The 27,767-nt window shown below is 45.2% G+C and overlaps 1 pseudogene; it reads left to right on the top strand.

Moving 5' to 3' along the window:
* The first annotated feature begins 23,480 nt into the window (after nt 1-23,480).
* On the top strand, nt 23,481-23,598 carry LOC134895912 (5S ribosomal RNA; annotated as a pseudogene).
* Nucleotides 23,599-27,767: the final 4,169 nt, after the last annotated feature.

Below are 27,767 nucleotides of genomic sequence, written 5' to 3'. Positions count from 1 at the left end.
ACCACTTAAATGCACCACAGGGATGGATGGATAGTATACTTGACGACACAGAGGTAGGTAGAGCAGTGGCCTTCTGTACCGTACTGCTATATATTATATACTGGCGGTCAGCAAAATTATGCACTGCCGTCCTACTATAAATACACCGCACCACTTAAATGCACCACAGGAATGGATGGATAGATAGTATACTTGACGACACAGAGGTAGGTAGAGCAGTGGCCTACTGTACCGTACTGCTATATATTATATACTGGCGGTCAGCAAAATTATACACTGTCCTCCTACTATATATACACCGCACCACTTAAATGCACCACAGGGATGGATAGTATTCTTGACGACACAGAGGTAGGTAGAGCAGTGGCCTACTGTACCGTACTACTATATATTATATACTGGCGGTCAGCAAAATTATGCACTGCCGTCCTACTATAAATACACCGCACCACTTAAATGCACCACAGGGATGGATGGATAGTATACTTGATGACACAGAGGTAGGTAGAGCAGTGGCCTACTGTACTGTACTGCTATATATTATATACTGGCGATCAGCAAAATTATGCACTGTCCTACTATATATACACCGCACCACTTAAATGCACCACAGGGATGGATGGATAGTATACTTGACGACCTAGAGGTAGGTAGAGCAGTGGCCTACTGTACTGTACTGCTATATATTATATACTGGCGGTCAACAAAATTATGCACTGCCCTCCTACTATATATACACCGCACCACTTAAATGCACCACAGGGATGGATGGATAGTATACTTGACGACACAGAGGTAGGTAGAGCAGTGGCCTTCTGTACCGTACTGCTATATATTATATACTGGCGGTCAGCAAAATTATGCACTGTCCTCCTACTATATATACACCGCACCACTTTAGTGCAACACAGGGATGGATGTATAGTATTGTTGACGACACAGAGGTAGAGCAGTGGCCTACTGTACCGTACTGCTATATATTATATACTGGCGGTCAGCAAAATTATGCACTGCCCTCCTACTATATATACACTGCACCACTTAAATGCACCACAGGGATGGATGGATAGTTTACTTGACGACACAGAGGTAGGTAGAGCAGTGGCCTACTGTACCGTACTGCTATATATTATATACTGGCGGTCAGCAAAATTATGCACTGTCCTCCTATTATATATACTCCGCACCACTTAAATGCACCACAGGGATGGATGGATAGTATACTTGACGACACAGAGGTAGGTAGAGCAGTGGCCTACTGTACCATACTACTATATATTATATACTGGCGGTCAGCAAAATTATGCACTGTCCTCCTACTATATATACACCGCACCACTTATATGCACCACAGGGATGGATGGATAGTATACTTGATGACACAGAGGTAGGTAGAGCAGTGGCCTACTGTACCGTACTGCTATATATTATATACTGACGGCCAGCAAAATGATGCACTGCCCTCCTACTATATATACACCACACCACTTAAATGCACCACAGGGATGGATGGATAATATACCTGACTACACAGAGGTAGGTAGAGCAGTGGCCTACTGTACCGTACTGTTATATATTATATACTGACGGTCAGCAAAATTATGCACTGTCCTCCTACTACTGCGCACGACAACTAAAATGCACCACAGGTATGGATGGATAGTATACTTGACGACACAGAAGTAGGTAGAGCAGTGGCCTACTGTACCGTACTGCTATATATTATATACTGGTGGTCAGCAAAAATATGCACTGTCCTCCTACTATATATACACCGCACCACTTAAATGCACCTCAGGGATGGATGGATAGTATACTAGACAACACAGAGGTAGGTAGAGCAGTGGCCTACTGTACCGTACTGCTATATATTATATACTGGCGGTCAGCAAAATTATGCACTGCCCTCCTACTATATATACACCGCAATAATAGGAAATTTAGAGCTCTTCGTTACATATGTTTTGCAAAAGATATGATAAGCCTCCAGGCCACTTCACGGCTGCTCTATTGCTGGAGGTCCCTAACTAAGCATAGGTCCAAGGCTTGGACCCCACAAAGTCGGCTCGGGCCCGACCACCCCAGGGCAGCACTCCTATTATTACATAGTATATAGTTCTTCTTACTAACAGCCAGCAGAGTGCGTGGGAAAAATCCCTTTTGTATTTCTTGTCTAGAGTAACCCCCTCCCGCAGCACCTGGGGATTGTTACCAGCTTGATTAGAGCAGTTTTCCACTATTTATTGCAGTTCAGAGAGGCATAGATGGAGCCAGCATTAGGAGGGCATGCTGGGTCCTGTAGTGCCATTTGGAGGATACAGGGGTGCCTCCAGGTAAACTAGCTCTCAATCTGGATATGTTCTGTATGTGCCATTATCATGTGGCCATATATTAAGCAATTGTATGACCCATAGTGGATGTTATTATTATTATGCTGTGTATGGGTTTGGGGAGTGGTACCCCCCGGGTCTGGTGGGGCTGGGCCACCTTGGGGTAGCATGCCATATTATTTATTTAGCACTTATGTAACACTCCTATTTTTTCACTAATATTACTCTTTTGAGTATTTTATTAACACCCTTATTTTTGTAGCACTTTCTAACCCATAGCTTCTGCTTCTTTCTTAACACATATTAACACTTTAGTATTTCAATGGTGTGCTGCCCTGGGGTGGTCGGGCCTGAGCCGACTTTGTGGGGTCCAAGCCTTGGACCTATGCTTAGTTAGGGACCTCCAGCAATAGAGCAGCCGTGAAGTGGCCTGGAGGCTTATCATATCTTTTGCAAAACATATGTAACGAAGAGCTCTAAATTTCCTATTATTACATAGTATATAGTTCTTCTTACTAACAGCCAGCAGAGTGCGTGGGAAAAATCCCTTTTGTATTTCTTATCTAGAGTAACCCCCTCCCGCAGCACCTGGGGATTGTTACCAGCTTGATTAGAGCAGTTTTCCACTATTTATTGCAGTTCAGAGAGGCATAGATGGAGCCAGCATTAGGAGGGCATGCTGGGTCCTGTAGTGCCATTTGGAGGATACAGGGGTGCCTCCAGGTAAACTAGCTCTCAATCTGGATATGTTCTGTATGTGCCATTATCATGTGGCCATATATTAAGCAATTGTATGACCCATAGTGGATGTTATTATTATTATGCTGTGTATGGGTTTGGGGAGTGGTACCCCCCGGGTCTGGTGGGGCTGGGCCACCTTGGGGTAGCATGCCATATTATTTATTTAGCACTTATGTAACACTCCTATTTTTTCACTAATATTACTCTTTTGAGTATTTTATTAACACCCTTATTTTTGTAGCACTTTCTAACCCATAGCTTCTGCTTCTTTCTTAACACATATTAACACTTTAGTATTTCAATGGTGTGCTGCCCTGGGGTGGTCGGGCCTGAGCCGACTTTGTGGGGTCCAAGCCTTGGACCTATGCTTAGTTAGGGACCTCCAGCAATAGAGCAGCCGTGAAGTGGCCTGGAGGCTTATCATATCTTTTGCAAAACATATGTAACGAAGAGCTCTAAATTTCCTATTATTACATAGTATATAGTTCTTCTTACTAACAGCCAGCAGAGTGCGTGGGAAAAATCCCTTTTGTATTTCTTGTCTAGAGTAACCCCCTCCCGCAGCACCTGGGGATTGTTACCAGCTTGATTAGAGCAGTTTTCCACTATTTATTGCAGTTCAGAGAGGCATAGATGGAGCCAGCATTAGGAGGGCATGCTGGGTCCTGTAGTGCCATTTGGAGGATACAGGGGTGCCTCCAGGTAAACTAGCTCTCAATCTGGATATGTTCTGTATGTGCCATTATCATGTGGCCATATATTAAGCAATTGTATGACCCATAGTGGATGTTATTATTATTATGCTGTGTATGGGTTTGGGGAGTGGTACCCCCCGGGTCTGGTGGGGCTGGGCCACCTTGGGGTAGCATGCCATATTATTTATTTAGCACTTATGTAACACTCCTATTTTTTCACTAATATTACTCTTTTGAGTATTTTATTAACACCCTTATTTTTGTAGCACTTTCTAACCCATAGCTTCTGCTTCTTTCTTAACACATATTAACACTTTAGTATTTCAATGGTGTGCTGCCCTGGGGTGGTCGGGCCTGAGCCGACTTTGTGGGGTCCAAGCCTTGGACCTATGCTTAGTTAGGGACCTCCAGCAATAGAGCAGCCGTGAAGTGGCCTGGAGGCTTATCATATCTTTTGCAAAACATATGTAACGAAGAGCTCTAAATTTCCTATTATTACATAGTATATAGTTCTTCTTACTAACAGCCAGCAGAGTGCGTGGGAAAAATCCCTTTTGTATTTCTTGTCTAGAGTAACCCCCTCCCGCAGCACCTGGGGATTGTTACCAGCTTGATTAGAGCAGTTTTCCACTATTTATTGCAGTTCAGAGAGGCATAGATGGAGCCAGCATTAGGAGGGCATGCTGGGTCCTGTTATGCCATTTGGAGGATACAGGGGTGCCTCCAGGTAAACTAGCTCTCAATCTGGATATGTTCTGTATGTGCCATTATCATGTGGCCATATATTAAGCAATTGTATGACCCATAGTGGATGTTATTATTATTATGCTGTGTATGGGTTTGGGGAGTGGTACCCCCCAGGTCTGGTGGGGCTGGGCCACCTTGGGGTAGCATGCCATATTATTTATTTAGCACTTATGTAACACTCCTATTTTTTCACTAATATTACTCTTTTGAGTATTTTATTAACACCCTTATTTTTGTAGCACTTTCTAACCCATAGCTTCTGCTTCTTTCTTAACACATATTAACACTTTAGTATTTCAATGGTGTGCTGCCCTGGGGTGGTCGGGCCTGAGCCGACTTTGTGGGGTCCAAGCCTTGGACCTATGCTTAGTTAGGGACCTCCAGCAATAGAGCAGCCGTGAAGTGGCCTGGAGGCTTATCATATCTTTTGCAAAACATATGTAACGAAGAGCTCTAAATTTCCTATTATTACATAGTATATAGTTCTTCTTACTAACAGCCAGCAGAGTGCGTGGGAAAAATCCCTTTTGTATTTCTTGTCTAGAGTAACCCCCTCCCGCAGCACCTGGGGATTGTTACCAGCTTGATTAGAGCAGTTTTCCACTATTTATTATATATACACCGCACCACTTAAATGCACCACAGGGATGGATGGATAGTATACTTGATGACACAGAGGTAGGTAGAGCAGTGGCCTACTGTACCGTGCTGCTATATATTATATACTGGTGGTCAGCAAAATTATGCACTCTCCTCCTACTATATATACACCGCACCACTTAAATGCACCACAGGGATGGTTGTATAGTATACTTGACGACACATAGGTAGGTAGAGCAGTGGCCTACTGTACCGTACTGCTATATATTATATACTGGTGGTCAGCAAAATTATGCACTGTCCTCCTACTATATATACACCGCACAACAACTAAAATGCACCACAGGTATGGATGGATAGTATACTTGATGACACAGAGGTAGGTAGAGCAGTGGATTACTGTACCATACTGCTTTACTGGTGGTCACTGGTCAGCAAAATTCTGCACTGTCCTGTCCTCCTATACTACAGTGCAGCACAGATATGGAGCGTTTTTCAGGCAGAGAATGTAGATATTTTCAGCACACTCAGCACAGATATTTGCAAGCACACTGAGCACAGATACTTGCAGCACACTGAGCACAGATATTTGCAGCACACTGAACACAACTGAGAGGATGCTGCACGACCTCTCCCTATCATCTCCAATGCACGAGTGAAAATGGCGGCGTCTCGCGGCTCCTTATATAGGATACGAATCTCGCAAGAATACGACAGCGGGATGATGACGTTCAGGCGCGCTCGGGTTAACCGAGCAAGGCGGGAGGATCCGAGTCTGCCTACAACCCGTGTAAAATGGGTGAAGTTCGGGGGGGGTGGTTCGGATTCCGAGGAACCGAACCCGCTCATCTCCTATATAATAGCCCTATTCTGTGACCTTGTGATTCATTTGCTAACGCTGGGCGAAGTTACAACAGTGGGCGGAGTTAGTCAAATGAGTCACAGAGATCTGGCCAAATCTACAGGAGACTAGGAGCAGAAGCAGATAGCATGGGCATTGGGCATGGCACAGGCAGGGGTGCAGACCTCCCAGCTTTCTGCAGGAGCTTTATCCAGGCAGAAGGAGGGACACACACACACTCAGCGAAAAGGGGGCGTGGCTTCACGGGATGGTCCCCGTTTTCGTCAGTGAGGGAGCATGCCCAGCGCTCTGTGAGCTGCTGGCATGCTCCCAGGGGCTGATTATGAGTCCGGGGGGCCCAGGGCACTTGTGACAGGCGAGCCCTATCTCATTGCTGTGCCTGCTGTGGGTTGGGGGCGTGGCCTAATCGCGGCCCGCGCGGCCACGCCCCCTTATGCAAATTTCGATTTTTATTTTTATTTTTTTTATGGGATTTTGGCCCCTCAGCTAGGGCTAAATCCAGAGGAGGTGGTCGCTCCCCCCCTACACACCCGCACAGGCAGAAGAAAGCAGGGAGACTGCTGCCTCCCTGCAACACCGCAGACCTGCCTACACGTAGCAGCGTGCGCTGACTGTAGCACAATGCTGCCGCTGTTACTGGCAGGATGGGGGGGTAGCTTCTGAGCTGGGACAGAGCTACTCCAGCCGGGGGGTCCCCTAAAACTGTGGGGCCAACGGTACGTATCCCCTGCCCCCCCCCACCTTAATCCGGCTCTGCTGCTGGAACCCCCCCATTAATCTGTACCGCCTGATGCCCCCTCTCCCTCTGTCTCCACTATTCACCGCTGCTCTGCTAAGCAGAACAGCGAGTACAGGAGCTTTCCAACTGCCCCCCCCCCCCCCCCCACCGCCGGACACTGCGACCCGCGGGTGGGACAGCGGGACAGACCCCAAAAAATGGGACTGTCCCGCGAAAATCGGGACATTTGGGAGGTATGGGGGTGTGTGAGGGGTATGTCATACAGACAGACGGGCACCGGCTCACTGTGTGCTTGACCCCCCACATCGGCATACTCAGCAGGGTCTCTCTGATGCGGAGGAGCGTCACTTTCTGGCACACTCCACGCTTCTTAGCTGCAGTTTAGTGGGGCACCTGCTGCTGTGCAGGTTTCATACTACCTCTGTTATCTCCAGCCCCGGCAACCCCACCGCTAGCTGCAGCGCTGCCACCCGCAGTGGAGTGCGCCCAGCTCATTCACACACTTTAGCTGGCGGGTAGCGCTGCAGAAATCCGAGCTGCTTGCAGGCTCTGACCCACTCCTCCCTCCAGCCGCAGCGTCTCCTGGGAGCTAACCAGTCACTCCCAGTCTCCCCTTACCACAGTGCCCGGAAGCCGTGAGGTCCGCGCCACGTGCATGCTATGACCCCCTCCTCCCTCCAGCCGCAGCATCTCCTGGGGGCTAACCAGTCATTTCCAGTCTCACCTTACCACAGTGCCCGGCAGCTGCGCGAGGTCTGCGGTGTGTGACTGAGGAGGGGGGGAGGGATGCGGACGGGCAGAGGAAGCAGGACTCCAGCCTGAGAGAGTCAGCCATGCCAAGTCTCCAGCAGCAGCAGATCCCAACAGGTTGGAGTGGAACAGCAGCAGCCAGCAGCAGTGACTCCGGTAAGACACATCTGTCTGTCACCACTGTTTTGTCCCTAATACCAATCTCTCCCGTGCCCTGTGTTCTGTCATGTCCCTGTCACCCCTGGCCTTGCCCTGCCACACTTATCCTGGCCCTTTCACCCTTATCCTGCCCCTGTCACCCTTATCCTGTCCCTATCATTTCTGTCCTGGCCCCGTCACCCCTGTCCTGGCCCCGTCACCCCTGTCCTGGCCCCGTCAACCCTGTACTGACCCTGTCACCCCTGTCCTGGCTCTGTTACTGCATACCCTCCAACTACCTTTTATGGCATGTACAGTACCCGCAGCGCCTCCAGACCTCTCCCCAATGCACCACACCTCCGCACCTTCCCCTCCACCACATGCGGCACTCCACCCCTCCCCCACATGCTGTGCCTCCAGACCCCCTACACCACCCGTGGCTCCCACTCCTCCACCCCTTCACCACCCACAGCACCTCCAGGCCCCTTCCACCATTCACCCCCCTTATATGTCTCCCCCAACACCTGCTCCCCTCCACCCGCAGCATCTGCAGACACCCTCCTTCATCAGCGGTCCCCCCCTCACCCACCCCTCCCCCACCAATGGCACCCCCGCACCTGCCCCTCCACCACCTGCAGCACCTCCGGACCTCCTTTCCCATCCGCCGCAACACCCGTACCTGCCCCTACCCTACCCATGGTGCCTGCAGGCCCCTACCCAACCCCCGGCACTCCCGTCCCTTCCCATCCAACAGCACCTCCGGAACCCTTCATCCATCCACAACATCCCCACACCTGCCCATCTCCCACCCGTGGCACCCCTGCCCCTCCCCCACCTTCAGTGCCTCCGGACCCCTCCCCCATCTGCATCCCCCACTCCTCTGCCCCTCCCCCACGCGCAGCACCTCCCGAACCTTCCCCATCCGGGCCCCACCCCCACTTCTGCCTCCCTCCACCCGCAGCATCTACAGACACCATCCGCAGTCCCCCCCACACCCGCTACATTCTGTACATCGTGCCCTGCAGGTGCTGTTCACGCCGTCGCAAGGGGCTGCGCCTCCTTCACCATCGCACGCCCTTTCATTGTGCAATATTTAACAACTAACAGAGGAATGCAGGTAATACTCCATATAATACAAATATTAAACCCCAGAAAGGCATGCAAGGGTTAAGGGGGCGTAGCCCTTTGCGACGGTGTGAAGAGCGCCCGTAGGGCGCGATGAAGCACCTAGTCACTAATAATAATGCTGCATAAAAAGCATTGTTTATAATATTATGATAAGTTTCAAGCATTTAAGGCTACAGTATGTTGACCTGTGGGCAGTACAGATGGTGTAATGGATAGCATTACTGCCTCACAGCACTGAAGTCACGGGTTAAATTTCCACCATGGTTCTGTGTGGAGTTTGTATATTCTCCCCATACTTACGTGGGTTTCCTCCCACAATCCAAAAATATACTGGTAGGTTAATTGGATCCCAACAAAAATAACAATAGCGTGAATGTGTCTGTATGTGCATGTGGTAAAGAATGTAGATTGGCCCTCATTCCGAGTTGTTCGCTCGCAAGGCGAATGTAGCAGAGTTACACACGCTAAGCCGCCGCCTACTGGGAGTGAATCTTAGCTTCTTAAAATTGCGACCGACGTACGCGCAATATTGCGATTACAAACGAGTTAGCAGTTTCAGAGTAGCTCCAGACTTACTCTGCCTGTGCGATCATTTCAGTGCTTGTCGTTCCTGGTTGACGTCACAAACACACCCAGCGTTCGCCCAGGCACTCCCACCGTTTCCCCGGCCACTCCTGCGTTTTTTCCGGAAACGGTAGCGTTTTCAGCCACACGCCCCTGAAACGCCGTGTATCCGCCCAGTAACACCCATTTCCTGTCAATCACATTACGATCGCCGGAGCGAAGAAAAAGCCGTGAGTAAAAATACTTTCTACATAGCAAAGTTACTTGGCGCAGTCGCAGTGCGAACATTGCGCATGCGTACTAAGCGGATTTTCATTGCGATGCGATGAAAAATACCGAGCGAACAACTCGGAATGAGGGCCATTGTACGCTCCATTGGGGCAGGGACTGATGTGAATGTCCAAATATTCTCTATGTAAAGCACTGCAGAATATGTGTGAGCTATATAAATAACTGGTATTAAAATTATTGCAGGTTTCATAATACATTTTGATAATATTTGAATGTGTACTTTAAACATAGCTGTATGCTGTACAATCATTCTTTGTTGATTTGTTCAGCTAGACACATTTCTATGTTTCATGGTGTTTTGTATGGGTAGAACCAACCAAAGTTATTGTTATTTGTGTATGAGCCCAATTTCTACCTTAATTTACAAACATGGGGGGTAATTCCAAATTGATCGCAGCAGGATTTCTGTTAGCAATTGGGCAAAACCATGTGCACTGCAGGGGAGGCAGATATAACATGTGCAGAGAGAGTTAGATTTGGGTGGGGTGTGTTCAATCTGCAATCTAATTTGCAGTGTAAAAATAAAGCAGCCAGTATTTACCCTGCACAGAAACAAAATAACCCACCCAAATCTTACTCCCTTTTAAATATGTTATATCTTCCCCACCTGCAGTGCACATGATTTTGCCCATTAGAGGAAAATGTTGTTTTGCAATCAACCTTGAATTAGGCCCATAATCACCACATTAATGTAAATTGACTAACATTATATGGTGGGGTAAAACAATAAATCCTGTTGTAAATCAGTTTTTTTATTGCATACAATTTTTTTTAAACAATTTTTATTTTATTATTGAAATTATATAAGACACCATAGTATACAATAAATTTGATGAACAAAACATCATCAACCAATTTAAAATACAAAGGTGCAGCATACATGGTACAGAGAGCGTAATCGATACAAGGTACATAAAAAGTCAAAAACCCAATCATATTGCCCTCGATACCACTGATATCAGGGAAGTGACTGGGTTAATATTATCAACAAAGACAAAACAAACTTAGAACAAAAAGAAAGGATACAAGAAACCATTAGCAGAGCCCAGGGAGAGAGGAAGAGTGAAAAGGTACCAGGGGAATCATATTTTATGAAATGTAGTTACAGTGTTATTTTGTAAACTCGTAATGTACTCCATAGAGGCTACAAAGTAAACATGAGCATGAATGGCAATCATTGATGGTGCCATCAGGCATTTCCAATTTTTAGCGATAAATGATTTGGAGGCATTGCATACATGTAATATAAGCTTATCTTGGTGTGAACTGACAGATCGAGCTGGGGCACCCAATAAAGCTACTGAAACATCAATTGATATAGGTGTACCCAATATCTTTGACAATAGTGTCCACACTTTATCTAAAAAGCACGGATAATTGGGCATGACCACCATATATGAAAAGATTTATGTTCTTCTCCACAATTTCTCCAGCATCAGTTTGAGGCTGATAGAAAAATAGTGTGAAGCTTGGATGGTACCAGGTATCATCTTGTATAGACCTTGCAACATGTCTCTCTTATGGCCACAGTAATAAAAGCTTTAGCAATTCTTGATCTAATGGTGGACCAATCCTCATCATCAATAGGGGTTGAGAGATCTGCCTCCCAATTTAGTTCATGAAATTCTTGGTCAGTAGTGACAGGTAACAGAGATGTTACCTTTTCGACCTACTGAATATGTACAAAGATGTTCAAATGGAGACAGCATTTGAAGTTTACTAGATGGAAGATGATTGTCAAAAAAGCTTAACTTAATCTGTATATATTGGAATTGATAAAAAGCAGGGATTGATTGTTTAGTCTGAAGGACAGTGAATGTTGACAGAGCGAATAGACCTTTCACGAGTAAACCTATCAATTTGTAACTTCTGCCAATAAAAAGCCATGGGTCCATCACATCCTTGGGGAAAAAGAGGATGATTCTAAATAGGGGACATAGGAAAAGGGAGTTGAGCTAAATCTAGAGATGAATGGAGTTTGTCACATATGTTGAGAGTGAACTGTACTGTCGCAATCACACAGGCAGAGACTGGTTCTGAGTGACTTGGGAAGCCATACTATCCCATCCACTAGTCCTTCTTGAAGCATAGCGTTTTCAAGATCCACCTATCTTCTACTCCCGGGTTCAGAGTGCCATGATATTATCTGATTTAGTTGAGCCATGTAATCCAAAGTGCATGGAATCCAGAGCCGAGAACAGGACAGGTTTGTAGGCTCTGAAACAAGTGTAACAATGTTGGTAGAAAATTAAATTTAAGTGTGTTAATCCTACCAAACCATGAGATATAAAGAGATTGCCATTGTATTAAATCTTTAGCCAATGTTTGGAACATAGGGGAGTAGTTTGCCTAATATAGAAGAGAGTAAGTCTTTGCTATGGAAATGCCAATATATTTGATTGCTGAAGGACATCATATAAAGGGAAAAGAAGATGTAAGCATAGAGAGTAGTTGCGGTAGAGCACAGAGAGCCATAGCTTCAGACTTAGAGCTATTCATTTTGTATCCAGAAAAGGAGCCATACTTTTTAAATTCAGATTAAAGGTTAGGGACAAATATTGGGTGGGGATAGACAAAGTGAGAAGAATATCATCTACAAAAAGAGACACTTTATATTGGTTCTTCCCTATATTGATGCCCCTGATATCAAGATTAGCTCTAATTCTAGCCGCCAATGGCTTAATGCAGATAGCAAGAAGAAGGGGGGAGAGGGGGCATAACTGCCTAGTACCATTTCCCAGAGCAAAATGTGTGGAGTGTAAACCATTCATCATAACAGAAGAGAACGGATGAGACTAAACAGCTTCAGTAAGCTTACTGAGGACATTGTGTTAAACATCAAAGGCCACAGAAGGCAGTCAAATGCCTATTCTGCGTCTAAGGCCAAGACAACTGATGGAATCTTTTTTAATGTTAGCATAGTTTATTAAGTCCTATGGTATGCCTAGTATTGTCTGAGGCCTGGCGCTGAGGGCTAAAGCCAACCTTGTCTGGGTGTATTAAAGAAGGCAGCACTTAATTTAATCTGGTGGCTAGAATCTTAGCAAATAACTTAAGATCTGTGTTCATAAGGGAAATGGGATGATAGCTGGTGCATAGAGAAGGATCTTTCTAGAAATGGTAGAGTCTGGATGAAACGGGGCTCCATGTTAAACTGCATTAAACAAACAAATTAGCTGAGGAGAGATTTGCAGTGCAAAGGATTTGTATTATGCCATCGTAAAGCTGTTGGGGCCAGGAGCCTTTGATGGCTTTTGTGCTTTGAGGGCAGAAACAAATTGTTCCTCAATGATATCCACTGCCAAGGCCTGAGCTATAGACTCAAAGATATTATGGAGTGCACAAGAATCCAAGTATTGTTGGATACCTTGAGTATGAGAGGAAGCGTCAGATGGGGCAGTCAAATTATACAAAGCTTTATTACATTGAGCACATATACTGATAATATCTTTGGGATTATATACCATGTTTCCTGAAGGGTCTCTAATTGAGGAAATTACCTGTGAAGCCCGCGTAGACCTAAGTCTGCAAGCTAACAAAGTATGAGCTTATAAAAGTTTTGATTAGCCCAACTGAGGCTTCTTTCAACTCGTTCAGCTAGGAGAACCTGTAGCTCAGCCCATTTCTGAGAATGTTGAGGCAGAGTTTCTTTTCTGTTTTCAGTCCAAAGAGGGAATAGTAGAACTTAGAGACGCTATCATTGCCTCTTCAGATTTTTTGCGGCAGGAAGCAAACTGAATGATATATCCTCTAATCACTGATTAATTTGCCTCCCAAACTGTAGGGAAAGGTACATCATCACAGGAATTAATTTGAAAATGTTCCTGCAGGCATTCCTATACCATATCTTGGAACGGTGGAAGTTTTAATAGCATTACATTTAGCCTCCATGAGGGTCTGCCGGTAGTAGCTTCTAAGAGCCAAGTATAAGCGAGAATGGAGGAGTGGACTGGGATAGGGAGCTGCACCCTAAAAACAGATCAATGCTTGAGTAAGTATCATGGGGATTAGAATGAAAGGTATAGTCCCTTACTATGGGATTGAGGGATCTCCAAATGTCAAACAAACCAGCCTCAGCCATATGCCTCCTGAGAGCCGTTGAACCAGGGACAGGGGACCTCACATTAGAATTACCTGACTTGTCTAAAGATGGGAGTAGGACTGTATTAAAGTCATCGCCTTTATCAATGTTTTAATTCAATGATTCCTTCAGCCTAGGTCATAAAGCTCTGTGGAACCTCTCAATTTGAAAAGCAGAAGCATCCTCTTAAGGAAGAAGGTGTGTAAATAGTTGAATGAGCTATGGGTCAATATCACTAGGTAATACTGTTTCAAGAATGTTACAGATATGAAGATTGTTAAGCCTATCCCGGTTTTCTTAATCTTCATTTATTTCCCTCAGGAGGTCAAGCTCACTATGGGCCTAATTCAGACCCGCAGTCTGAAGCCCTTTGGGGAGTGTGCGCACTGCGCATGCACAAGCCATGAGCCCCAGGGAGATGTGAAATCATCTCAGGGCTGCGATTGCCTCTGCCTGATTGACAGGCAGAGGCAGTCGAGGCAGGAGGAAGCGTGCCACTGGTGTTAGAACACCACTGGTGGGGCGCGGTCCGGACAATGCAGGCATTGTCCGGACCATTGCAGGGGCAGGCCACGGCAGCTGCGTGATGTCACACACATCCACTGCGTCTCAGGACGCTGCGGGCAGCCGCCTGCCAGTGCAGCTAGGCTGCGCAGGTAGGGAGCTACTTGGTGGGTGCGAAAGCATCACATCCAATGCCAGATTAAGGTCCTCATGGGCCTGGAGCTGAGATTTAGGAAGGGCCTATTATGTGCCGTCGCAGGTAGTGTGACCTGTGCCATAGAGAAGTTCTCAAGAGTGGGTAGGGGAGTGTGGTGACTTACTATATCACTGCAATACCTCACCACACTACATTACTAAGCTACCTCCCCACATTACATTACTGTGCTACTTCCCCACACTACGTCCCCACACTGCACTACATCCCCACACTATATTACTACGATGGGTTTGGGATCCTGGAGGACACTTTAATGTCTCCAGAATCCTGGCAGGGGTGGAGCGCAATGAAGCCCCTTTGCTGGCTCGCTGCGGTCACCACATATCTGGCTCGGTGGCTCGCTGCACTCGTCATAGGTACTTTTCCCACTATATGGGTATCGTGGACACCCACGAGTGGGAATAGTCCCTATTAGTCAGCATGCCAACTGTCGGGCTGTCCAGCGCTCGGTATTCCAGCATCTGTAGAGTGACTGGTGGTTTCCTGACCGCCAGTCACATAACTACATCCCCAATATGATACTTCATCCCTGCAGTATATCACTACGCTACCTTCCCACACTGCGACTCCACACTATTTCACTGCACTAACTCTCAGCATTAAACCTACCTCTCCACACCACATTACTGCGCTACCTTCCCACACCACCATACTGTTGCCTTTTCACACCACATTAATGCGCTACCTTTCCACACCACATTACTGCACTACCTTCCCACACCACCATACTGTGTTACCTTCCCACACCACAGTACTGCACTACCTTCCCACACGACCATACTGTCTTACCTTCCCACACCACATTAATGCGCTACCTTCCCACACCACAGTACTGCACTACCTTTCCACACCACCATACTGTCTTACCTTCCCACACCACATTAATGCGCTACCTTCCCACACTGCACTACTTTCCCACACCACCATATTACGCTACCTCCCCACACCACATTACTGTGCAACCATCCCACACCACTGTACTGCTATACCTTCCCACTACACCGTACTACCCTACCTTCCCACACCACATTACTGCGCTACCTTCCCACACCACTGTACTGCACTACCTTCCCACACCACATTAATGCGCTACTTTCCCACACCACTGTACTATGCTACTTTCCCACACCACATTATTGCGCTACCTTCCCAGACCCCTGTAGTGCATTACCTTCCCACACCACCGTACTGTGCTATTTTCCCACACCACTGTACTGCACTACCTTCCCACTCCACATTAATGCGCTACTTTCCCACACCCCGTACTATGCAATCTTCCCACTTTTACACACCACCATACTGTGCTACCTCCTCACACCACAGTACTGCGCTACCTTCCCACACCACAGTATTGCGCTACCTTCCCACACCACATTACTGCACTACCTTCCCACACCACATTACTGCGCTACCTTACTGAACCACCATAATGCGCTACCTTACCACACCACCATAATGCGCTACCTTCCCGCACTACAATACTGTTACCTTCCCACATCACTATACTGTGCTTCATTCCCGCACCACATTACTGTGCTACCTTCCCACACCACATTACTGTACTACCTTCCTGCACCACATTACTGCGCTACCTTCACACCACCGTACTGTGCTATAGTACTACCATACCACTGTATTGCGCTACCTACTTACACCACCGTACTGCACTATATTCCGATACCACTGTATTGCGCTACCTACCTACACCATCGTACTGTGCTATATTCCCATACCACGGTATTGCGATAGCTTCCCAGACCACATTACTGTGCTACCTTCCAATACCACCGCTCTTCGCTAGTTTGTCATGCATGTCACGCCACAAGCCATCAAGCCCTGCTCTGGCACCAGCGCACACCCACTATGCAGACACTAGTATGCAGCTTCCCTGGCATCTGCCCACCCACCCAATATGCTGCCTCCGCAGATCAGCTACTTGAATCCTGCCCCACCTGGCTTCCATTTGCCAGGAGGGGACTACATCCCAGCTCCTTATGGAAGTTCCTACTCCCATTGGTCCAGTGGCGTCTTTCCATACCCCACAGGCAACCCTGGATGGTCGTGAGCACTGGAAGGTGGAGTACATTTTATATTATGTAAACAAACACCCTGCAGAATCCCACTCCACTGTATGTACACTGCTCTGGCTGACGGTGCCGCCCTCCATCTGCCAGGTTTGCCATGGGCCCAGGGCATGAGCCCTGCCCTTGTTATGCCTCTGTCTGTAACAGTGCCTCTTTAATATCCAATACTAAATATTGCCACAGGTACCTTCTCTGCGGAGCCACAGCAGCCAGTGACAGACAACAGCTGCTCAACAATTCACAAAGTTTACACCACTGGCAGCAATGGAGACGGAGAGGACCAATCCAGGATTGATGACAGCTGAACGAGCAGGACTTCTGATCACCCGAGGGCAGTGGGGACATGCTAACTTCCAGGGGGGTGGGGCTACTCAGGCCTATGGGTGGAGCTTTGTGCTTCCCGGGAGAAGGGAGCGGTGACTCCAGCTTCAATAAGGAAGGAGTGGAGAAGCCGTGGACAGCGCTTTAGATGGCTTGTGTGCGGCACTAATCTGACCTGAGGGCGGAGCTTCGGGCTTCCCAGGGGAAGGGACAGGTTGCTCCAGTCTCAATGTGAAAGGAGCAGCCGAGGACAGAGCTTTAGACAGCATGGGGGCGGAGCTTCGGATGGTCTGAGAGAGCACAGCTGCAGGCCGCCTAGGGGGCAGGGATTATCGATGTTCTGGGTGGAATTTATCACATCCCAGGGTCTGACTTTGAGCTTCAGGCAAGTTGAGCAACCCAGGGAAGGGACTGGTCGGGTGGTCCGGAAGTGACAAGGGGAGCTTTGGCCGGGAGGGAGGCATCTGCTGTTTATGAGTGGTGACAGAAGAAAAGTATTTTCTCCTGTCAACACTGGCTGACTGCACTGCAGGGACTCTGTGGGCCTGTTTTCAATGAGTGGCCTGGAGCTACAGCTCCATCCGCCCCTGATCACATCCATGCAATGTTTTCACAGTCGTGTGTGTGTGGGGGAGGGGGGGCAGGGCCTGACATGCAGGGCAGAATAGCCCTGTGCTGGGCTTCCCCTCGCATGTCAGAGTAACTGATCGTAGGTGTGCTAAATTTAGTACATCTACGATCAGCTCTGAATCACCCCCCATAATAGTAGATCATGTATTTAGAAAAGTTCTCATGGTCATCCATAACTTTATCCACATGAGTTTCAAGTAGTGCAGTGCGAGTGGAGAGTTCTGTCATGCCTGCTTTAAGTTTGCCTACAGCTTTTAGAAGGGCAGTAGTGAAAGTCTCCATATTGAGAGCCTGTAGGTTTTGAATATCTCCCCTAGTGGCAGGTGATCACATCTGATCCATCTCAATTGACGGAGAAGGAGATTGAGGCAAAAGTTGTTTTCCTTGGCTAAAGAAGTGATGAAATATTTAATTCTTAACTTTCGCTGAAATACAGCTCATACAGTACTACTTTAGTTTATTTTTTTTTGTTCAATAGGACTAGGCTGTAGAAGAATAGTGAAATGACACCCACTGATATAAATGTAAGCTCTGGGTCAGAAAGAATGGTACTCATGGCAGCATATTCAAGTGGAGAACCATGTGGAGGTGAAAAAGCACAGTCCAGGTGCACACTGAGTCCACAATCACTTTGAATGTGAAAATAACTGTATATAGCAGATTTATCTAGGAAAGAAACCCCCAGTGTGAGATCCTGTAATTTGACAAACCTCCTCTGCAAAAGATCAGCCTGCTCACACTGTTTAACCTACAGGAACTACAGAGCCAAAGATCCAAGCACTGGTAATAATCTACCAGGCAGTGGTAGGGAAATCAGCTGGACATTATGAGTTTCTTGATGCTAGTAAAGTTAAAGCCTGGGTAGAATGGGCCTGATTCAACTTACTATATTTACTGGAGCCGGCTTTAAATACACCAGTCCCCCCATGTCAATTTATAGTGAAGAGGGAGGGAAAGTGGCCAACATTGCCTAGCCTCAAAAGATAGGAGTATCCTTCATTATTCCTCTGCAGCAGAGGATAGACTAAAGGAGCAATGCTGCACAGTCATGGCACATGCTGCCATGCTCCATACAAATGACAAGCTGCAGTCTTCAAGAAGCTAAACACTTCCCATCTGGGGATGTAAAAAAAATAAACCAAAAGAAAGCCTTAGTAAGTAAAGGGGCTAGGGGCTGGATACCCACTAGGACCACTGAGGGCAGATACCACAGCCCAGTTAGGAGCCACCTCTCCCCAGAAGCACAGCTCACCTCCAACACCTTAGCAGTATGGAACCTGGGGATCCAAGATGGCGGGCGTCACTCATCTTAAGAAGTTGGGGATCAGGCAGCTACAGCAGGGCACAGCATCGGGTGTGGGAGACCAGACACATCTGCTGTAAGTGCGGGGGTCACTCGTCAGGGCACTACTGGGCATCAGGGAAACCAGGCAATACAGTGGCCACCAATGATCCCTTCTTCACAGGGGTCTTCCAGCACCAATAATTGAGACCCCAACTTAAGTAAGGGAGCAGGGGCATAGCCAGAACTTTGTGGGCCCTATAGCAACATTTTGAAGGGCCCCGTCCCAATGAGAGATACTTCTCTGCAGTATTTGATAATTTTATGCCCTATAATAGTGCCATAGTTAATTTTCTGAACCATAGTAGAGCCTTATTTAATGTTATGCCCCGTAGTAGTGCCCTAGATTCTTTTATGAATCATAGTAGTGCTTAAGTTCACCCTATGTCACATTTCAGAGCTGCCCGTATACATTATACAGCACAGTACCCCCAATTCACATTATGATATAGAGTATTGTGCTCCTCGTTCATATTGTGCCTCATTACAGTGCCCCGGTTCATATAGTATAACATTAAAATTCCCTCCAGTTCATTTTATACCACACTACAATGAGCTGTTCCAGGGACATACCTAGATATATTGCAGGTCCCAAGGAAAAAGTTTTAAAAAGGACCCCTATGTACCACCCAATGGGGAAAAATTTATATAACACATGTAACTTTGACAGGGAAGGTGGGCCCCTCTCAGCTCCGGGCCCGATAGTAGCTGCACTGCCTGCACCTATGGTAGCTACACCTTTGTAAGGTGGGTAGACCACAGCCTGCAGAGAGAACAAGAGCCTCTCCCAGCTCCGCGAATTCTACCTCTCGCTAGGAATCCTTAGCAGGACCCAGGAGGAGTATATTAAGGGTCTTTCAGATGCGGAAAGCATTGAAAAAGGGGGATGGTTATTCGCAAAAACACTTGTGCCCCACTTCTGCTCTGAATGGCTGCCAGGCCACCCCCCCTTGCATACATTTTTTATGAGTGTGAAACCTATTCATATGCAATTAGTTTCCTAAAAACATTACGCACATGGGGCAGGCTGTAATGCTGCCCGAGTTTGGCCAATATGCCGGATTCCATCCAAACTTTTTTTTAACGGGGCAGTCACTTACAGCAGTGGCGGATCTAGACTTAACTTTTAGGGGGGGGGTTTAAGAATGATGACTCCTCCCCCTAATCATAGCCCCTCCCACTTAGTAATGACCTTCCCGTTCGCATCTAAAATTTCCTAATGTTGCCATTACTAATAAAATGTTGCCAGTTAGTGGAGAGAACCCTGCACACTGGTGATACAGACTGGCGAATCGCCATTCCTTCCATCAGGGGTGGTAGAGGCTAAGACAGTAGGGCAATTTAAACATGCATGGGATAGACATAAGGATCTCCTTACAAAGAAATAAGGATCAAATAAGGTTAGAGATAAAAATAATGTAAAAAAAAAAGGGGCAGACTAGATGGGCCAAGTGGTTCTTATCTGCCGACAAACTCTATGTTTCTATAGCACACAGAATGAGCCGAAATTCACATTATAGCACACTGAATGAGCCGAAATTCACATTATAGCACACTGTATGAGCCGAAATTCACATTATAGCACACTGAATGAGCTGAAATTCACATTGTAGCACACTGACTGAGCCGAAAATTCACATTATAGCACACTGAATGAGCCGAAATTCACATTATAGCACACTGTATGAGCCGAAATTCACATTATAGCACATTGTATGAGCCGAAATTCACATTATAGCACACTGAATGAGCCGAAATTCACATTGTAGCACACTGTATGAGCTGAAATTCACATTGTAGCACACTGAATGAGCCGAAATTCACATTATAGCACACCGAATGAGCCGACATTCACATTATAGCACACTGAATGAGCCGAAATTCACATTATAGCACACTGAATGAGCCGAAATTCACATTACAGTACACTGAATGAGCCAAAATTATGCAGGCACTGGGGGCAAGGGGAATCCTACCACCATATTAACTTACACTGGGGCAGCGAGGAAAAAAAACACAGGGGGGAGACGTGGCACACACACACTTTAGCTAGGAGGCGGGACATATCATACACTTTAGTTAGGAGAAGAGGGGGGAGAAATGGCACACAGACACTTTAGCTAGGAGAGGAGGGGGGAGACATGGAACACAGACACTTTAGTTAGGAGGGGAGACATGGCACACACACTTTAGCTAGCAAGCTAGGAGGAGAAAGGGGGGGTGGATGACACACACACACACACACACACACACTTTAGCTTGGAGGGGAGGAGACATGGCATACACTGACACCTACTCATATTTTGTCCGCAGCAGCATGAGGAGTCGGGATGGAGGCCGGGTCCTGCCGCGGTGTTGGGAGCGGGGTGGAGAGCGGTGCAGCGCAGTGGGGGAAGGGGAGAGAGAGAGCGTCCTGATGTGCGTACAGGGAGGAGGGGGCGTGGTCAGAACGGACGGCAGAGGCAGCAGTGTATACAATCACTGTAGCCTGTCCCCGCCGGCCTCTGTTCTGACCACGCCCCTTCCTCCCTGTACGCACGTCAGGACGCTCTCCCCTTCCCCCGCCGCGCTGCACCGCTCTCCACCCCGTTCCCAACACCGTGTCGGGACCCGGCCTCTATCCCGGTGCCGGTATGTGTAGGGGGTGCGTTCGCCCTAATCGCCCCCCGCTAAATCCGCCACTGACTTACAGGGCATGGTTTTGTCTTGTAAGTGATTGTCCCTTAAAAAAAAACATCTGAGTTTCGCCAGAATCCTGCACGTCAGCCAAACTCATTAAAAGAAGTGTAAATTGTTTTGGTGTACTTTGTATGGGTTACAAATGTGTAAATACACTGGTATATCAGTGAAAGTGCATGGGACAAATACATTCATGCACTTTATCTTTAAGTGACATGGGTAATGTTAAGCTCTTTTTCAGTACTGGGCACACATTTCAGGTGGATCTACCTGCTTTGCACATAAAAAAATGTTAATTTTTAGGAAACACATTTTTATTTTCTTTTGAGATAGCAGTGTTGCATGAAATAATTACTTTGAAGTAGTTGGCTATCACCGATGACCTAACCTGCCTCCTACTCTCTTTGCTCACAAAGATGCCAGATGAAACCAGTAGCTCTCAGTGCGTTGCATAATCCAGCAGAGGTGGTTGAGTTAGGCACAGATTATGCAACACACAGCATCATTCACTTAACAGAAGGCATTACTTAATGGATAACATTTGAGTTTCTATTATTAAGATTATTGCTTCTGTTTATATCCTTGAAATATCTAATGATATTCCAGTTTTAATATTTCACCTCTGGTGCATCCTAATGAATATAAAGTTTGCATCCTCGATTGAAATTATCTTCAAAAAATTCATAACACTGGATGTAGGAGTGAAATTTTATTATGTGTGTTTTTTGTGCACAAACCTTTTATAAACTTATTCAATGAAATGTTAAGTTTTAAGATTTTTCAATACAGCAAGCGTACCCCAACATAGAGTCTTTCTTTTTCATTTTCCTTCATACCCATATGCTCTACTGACTCTGGGGGCACCACCAACCTCAAAAATTCTTGACACCCATCCTAGGGTTCAAATAAATTATTCATTGATTGCTGGTTTATAAGGACCTTATAGTATAGAGCCTTTTTTACGTTATTACATTGTCTAATGCGGCACGAAACATCAGTACCTGCAGAATACTTTGCCACAAGGCATCATTTCATTATTAATTTTGAATTCTCCGCACATACTAAGGATAACTACCAGATATTTATTTATCTATTACTATAGGGACCAAAGTAATGCTTTGGAGCCAGCCTTGAGCTCAAAAGTGTGTCTCTTTTTATTTATGAACTTAGTTTGTCAAATTAATCAAATTAACCAATGTCAAACTCTACCTCTATATACCATTAAGAGTTCAGTTATTTTTGGAGCCAGCCTTGAGCTCAATGTGTTTTTCCGTTTGTTTGCTATGAATTTGCCTCTGTTTTTGTTTATTCAATGAACTCATTGTGCACTAATCAGCTGATTCATTTCAGCCCTGCATTGCCCTGATTGGGTTTTCCCATTCCCTTTTTATTCTTTCTCAGAATAATCAATTAATTGTTCGTTTATTTATTAATCAATCAATGCAAATGTAACGGGCATTGTCTCGAACCATTATAGCTCCATCAGTTTGGCTCCTACAAGGACTGTCATCTCGGTCTAGGACCTTTTCTTTTCTTTCATTTTTTTCTGAATTTTCATTAATTAATTGTTTACCTATTCAGTCTTGAGCACATTTTTCATGAATTATTTAATTATTCATGTTTTTATTCGTTCATTTATTCCTGCACTGTCACTTTATTGTTAATATTGAGCCAGCATTCAGCTCCTATTGAGCCAGTATTAATTAATTATTCATTTTTCATTCATTTATTTATTCCTGCACTGTCACTTTATTGTTAATATTGAGCCAGCTTTCAGCTCCTATTGAGCCAGTTCTATTAGAGCACTACTAGTCTATATACTTTGTGAGAAGACAGGTTTCAGGATCCCTTAATTTTCACAAAAAATCCATATTCAGTATTCACATTCCTGTCTCTCTCCAAACGCTTGCTTCAAAATTCTATTTTCTATCCCTTATACACTCTCTCATCTGGAAATACAATTTCGAACTATCAACAGTTTTGATTTATGTATAGTACAGACAGCAGAAGTGGTAATCTCTTCTCCTTCAACAAACGGCCCACGGCCATACTACCCTGAATACGCCCGATCTTGTCCGATCTCGGAAGCTAAGCAGGTATGGCCTGGTCAGTACTAGGAAGGGGAACCTCCTGAGAATACCAAGTGCAGTGGGCCATTTTCCAAGGAGACCTTCATCCCTATCACTTTTCCTTTTCTTTCCCTCTCTTTTTCCAAAAATTATTTTTCCACAGTCAGACACCATCCCTAGATTTGACCATCATTTGCTTGCACTTTTCGTCCCTTACCATAACTGGTGAAGTTATCCAAGGTATATATACATATTTTCACCTACATAACGATCTTGTACCACATATGCTAAAAAGGTCAACAAGATCCTCCTATTAGTAGCATCATTTGATTGCCAATCATCATATTTTTACATTTTTATAATTTTTTTATACAAGGATCAATTAAAGGTTAAGTTTTAATTACTGACATCTCCATTTACATCACACCTATTCAATAATCAAGAGTGCTCCCAAAAAAGGGTTTTTTGTCTTTTCTCTTATCTTCAATGTAGTTCATCTACAAATTTCCTGGGAGCACCACCAATCAAAAAGCAGTTCTGAAATTGTGTTGTAAACTGCCCACATATTGGTTAACATATCATTCTAATATTTACACAATTATATGGTACTGGTGCGGATTCACACTCATCATAGTGGAACAAGAAGTCAACAAGATCAAACAGAGTGGGAACCGATTGGACCACCACAATATCCAGTCAGGACCAACAGGAGAAAATAATAGGAAATAACCTTAAAGTCATTAACCTTTCTGACAGAATTCTTACTGATGAACACATTACCATCCTATCCAAAGGATTATCCTTTTCACCCACACAACCTCTGAATCGCTACTTATGGGAGAAGGATTTGAAACTATTTGGGCGAAAAAATTTTGCAACCAGAGAAGAATCAATCAAAAGTTCCAACTCAGAGGAGATTCAACCATTAGAATCACTAACAACGGAAGAAATGGAGGCAATTGAAGCCCTAGAAGAATTACAATCAATCAACCAAGAGATCATTGGCATTCAGACTAGACCTAGATGTAAGAAGAAATCTACCTTCTTCCCCCCCGAACACATCTCTGCGGAAATTACATTATTCCAGGAATTAGTAGCCAGAGAACTGGATAGGATATACATCAAATCCAAAAATAAACCACTCCATGATGGCAACCTGAGCAAACAAGAGAGAAGAACCTTACGTGAAATCCAGTCTTGGTTGGATAAAGTGATCAAGCCCTCCGATAAGGGGGGCAACATAGTCTTGAGGCCTAAATCTATGTATATCATAGAAGCAATGTGACAACTAGGTGACACACAGTGCTACAAACAAATATTCTTTGATCCTATAGACAATGTTAGGATTGCCTTGAACAGAATTTTGGATCAAGCATACTCCCATGGCATCCTAACTAAAGAAGAAAGAGAATATTTAACACCAACCAAACCCAAGACCCCCCCTCTATATCTGCTACCTAAGGTCCATAAGAATATCACTCTTCCACCTGGATGCCCCATTGTATCAGGACAAGGAGGCCTTTTAGAGAAACCTCGCACCTTCTTGGATTTACATCTATGCCAACACTTCTTAAATCTTCCCTCATACTTACGGGAAACAACTGATGTGCTTCAGAAATTACACAACATCAAACTGGATGATGAACATCTGCTGGTAATATTAGACATGGAATCGTTGTATACCAGCAGTAACCATCAGGCTGGTATACAAGCTGTGAGATATTTCTTAGAAATGTCTGACAACAACGAGTTCCATGATCTGTTAATCGAACTCCTTGAATTCGTACTAACCCGCAACTATTTCCCCTTTAATGATCGATTTTTACTTCAAACTCATGGCACAGAGATGGGGGCAGCGTGTGCCCCAATATACGCCAACCTATACCTAGGTTGGTGGGAGAGAGAGATCGTGATGCACCCCAACAATGAGAGGTACACTCAGCATGTACTTGCTTGGTGGCACTATATTGACGATATCATCTTGATATGGGAAGGAGACAGGAATTTGCTACTGTTATTCATCGAGGAACTAAATAACAACAACATTAATCTTAAATTGACACATCATATCAGTGCCGATTCAGTGTCCTTCCTGGACCTTAATATATACAAAGCTTCTGATGGCCAGATACAAACAGAACTATACCGCAAAGAGACCACCACCAACAGCCTCCTCCACCAGACTAGCGCACACTTTCCACCTACGGTAGAAAATGTCCCCAAAGGGGAATTTTTGCGCCTCAAGAGGAACTGTTCAGACTCTAAAACTTTCATGCAAAAAAGTGCGGAATTATCACTTAAATTACAGGAGCGTTGCTACAGCCACCGCTCGATTAAGAAAGCAAAATGGCATACAAGTCAGACACCTAGAGAAAAATTAATTTTCCCAAATACCAAAACCTTACAGAAAACAAAGTAAATCACAGAACAGGATAACACACTCAGATATGTGGGCACTTGCAAAGCATGCCCACACATGATAAAAACATGTACCGTATCTGACTGCTATGGAGAAACCATAACAATTGAACAATTCATAAACTGCAACACAGTTGGAGTTGTGTACTGTATTCCCTGCACCTGCGACATGAAATACGTCAGCATCACCACCAGAGCACTAAAACAATGCATCTTGGAGCACATTGGATCGGTGAGAAACGCCCCAGTGGATGTCTCCAAAATGAAAAAACTAACCTCTGTAGCACATCACTTTTATAAACATCACCATAGCAACCCCGAGTGAACTGAAGGCTTTTGGATTGGAAAAACTCAACCTACGGATACGTGGAGGAGACCTCATGCAAGAATTACTCAGACACGAATCTGAATGGACATTCAAATTAGATTGCCTGCCACCGAAAGGCATGAATGAATATATTAACTATAGAGTATTTATCTAAATTAATTCTGATCCCTAACCACTTAGAAATCTGATTATACTTACCTGCTACGTTAGATAAATCACTAGTCACTATTACCATTTTTGCACAACTTTGCGTGTGTGCATGTATGTGCCTCGAAGGGCGCACATATGCCTGCACATATAAGTGTGTGCATACACATGTGTGTTCATATGTATATGCATGTGTATACAACTATGACCCTACTCTCACTCCTTCCATTCAACTCACTAATTCACCACAGGCACGACACTATGTGCCCTTCCTTGACAACTCAAAACACACGCTCACCCTGTTAGCACAGGATTTTAACTCAAACACATGCTCACCCTTTTAGCATAGGATTGTACCCTCATATACTTTGATTAATCACTCCATTTGGGGACCCACACTCACTATCAATCCAATATGCACGTCATTCTTTGCCCCACCTTTTGATTTCACTTTCTCAATTATAAGCTATATATTTCAAATACCATTATCAATTATTGCATAAGGGAATCGACACTCCCACCCAATCCCACATGCACTTTATTCTTTGTCCCACTTTTTAATGCTCATCATATGCATAACTTATGGGACTTTTTTGCTCCATTCTTTAACATATTCACCATTAACTGTATGTTACTATTTTTACACTATTATCACCACACAATTTTAGCACTTCTATTCATTTTACTACAAGCATACCTTAGTCTAATAAAAGTAATATAATGTTCTGGAGCTAGTTACCATATAATACTTACCGATCTAATTATAATTTTTTTCTAATTTTTAGTATGCCAATGATTCTATTTGTCTGGTCGTGATCACTATCATGATTAGACAATCATGGTTTTACTTAACAATATATCCCTTTTAAATTATACTTGAATGTAATGAAGATTGTAATCGTGGCCCCCATTACGACCATTGCGTCTTGATAAGTGTCTGTCTCTCACATTAAGGTCTGGGAAACGCCCACTTTTTAATTAGCTCTTATTACATCCTTATTTCATTGAATTTAACAATCCCCTCCGGTCCTCCCCATTAATATCAGCATCCGGGTACTTGGTATCCGAAATATGCAGCGCAGTATCACTTAGAAATATGATCGCACTGTCAAACTACGGCATATACATAATGGAGACTATCATGTGACCAGGTTGCCGAGTAACAGCTAGATGCATTCTCATTCGGTCATATGACCGCTGTCACAACTGAGGGCCTGAGCTGACGGAAGGCAGCCTCAGTTGTAGGGGCTGAGATGTACCGGAACCTGGGAGGTTGTATCAGACCCCTGGACATGTAAGTAACATGAAGAGAAAACCGCCCGAAGGCGTGACCACGACAACTTGAGTAAAAGTCAATGATAT

Source organism: Pseudophryne corroboree, chromosome 3 (genome assembly GCF_028390025.1).
Source record: "Pseudophryne corroboree isolate aPseCor3 chromosome 3, aPseCor3.hap2, whole genome shotgun sequence".
Lineage (NCBI taxonomy): Eukaryota > Metazoa > Chordata > Amphibia > Anura > Myobatrachidae > Pseudophryne > Pseudophryne corroboree.
Note: the sequence above shows the minus strand (reverse complement) of the source record. Positions and strands in the feature narration are given on the sequence as shown.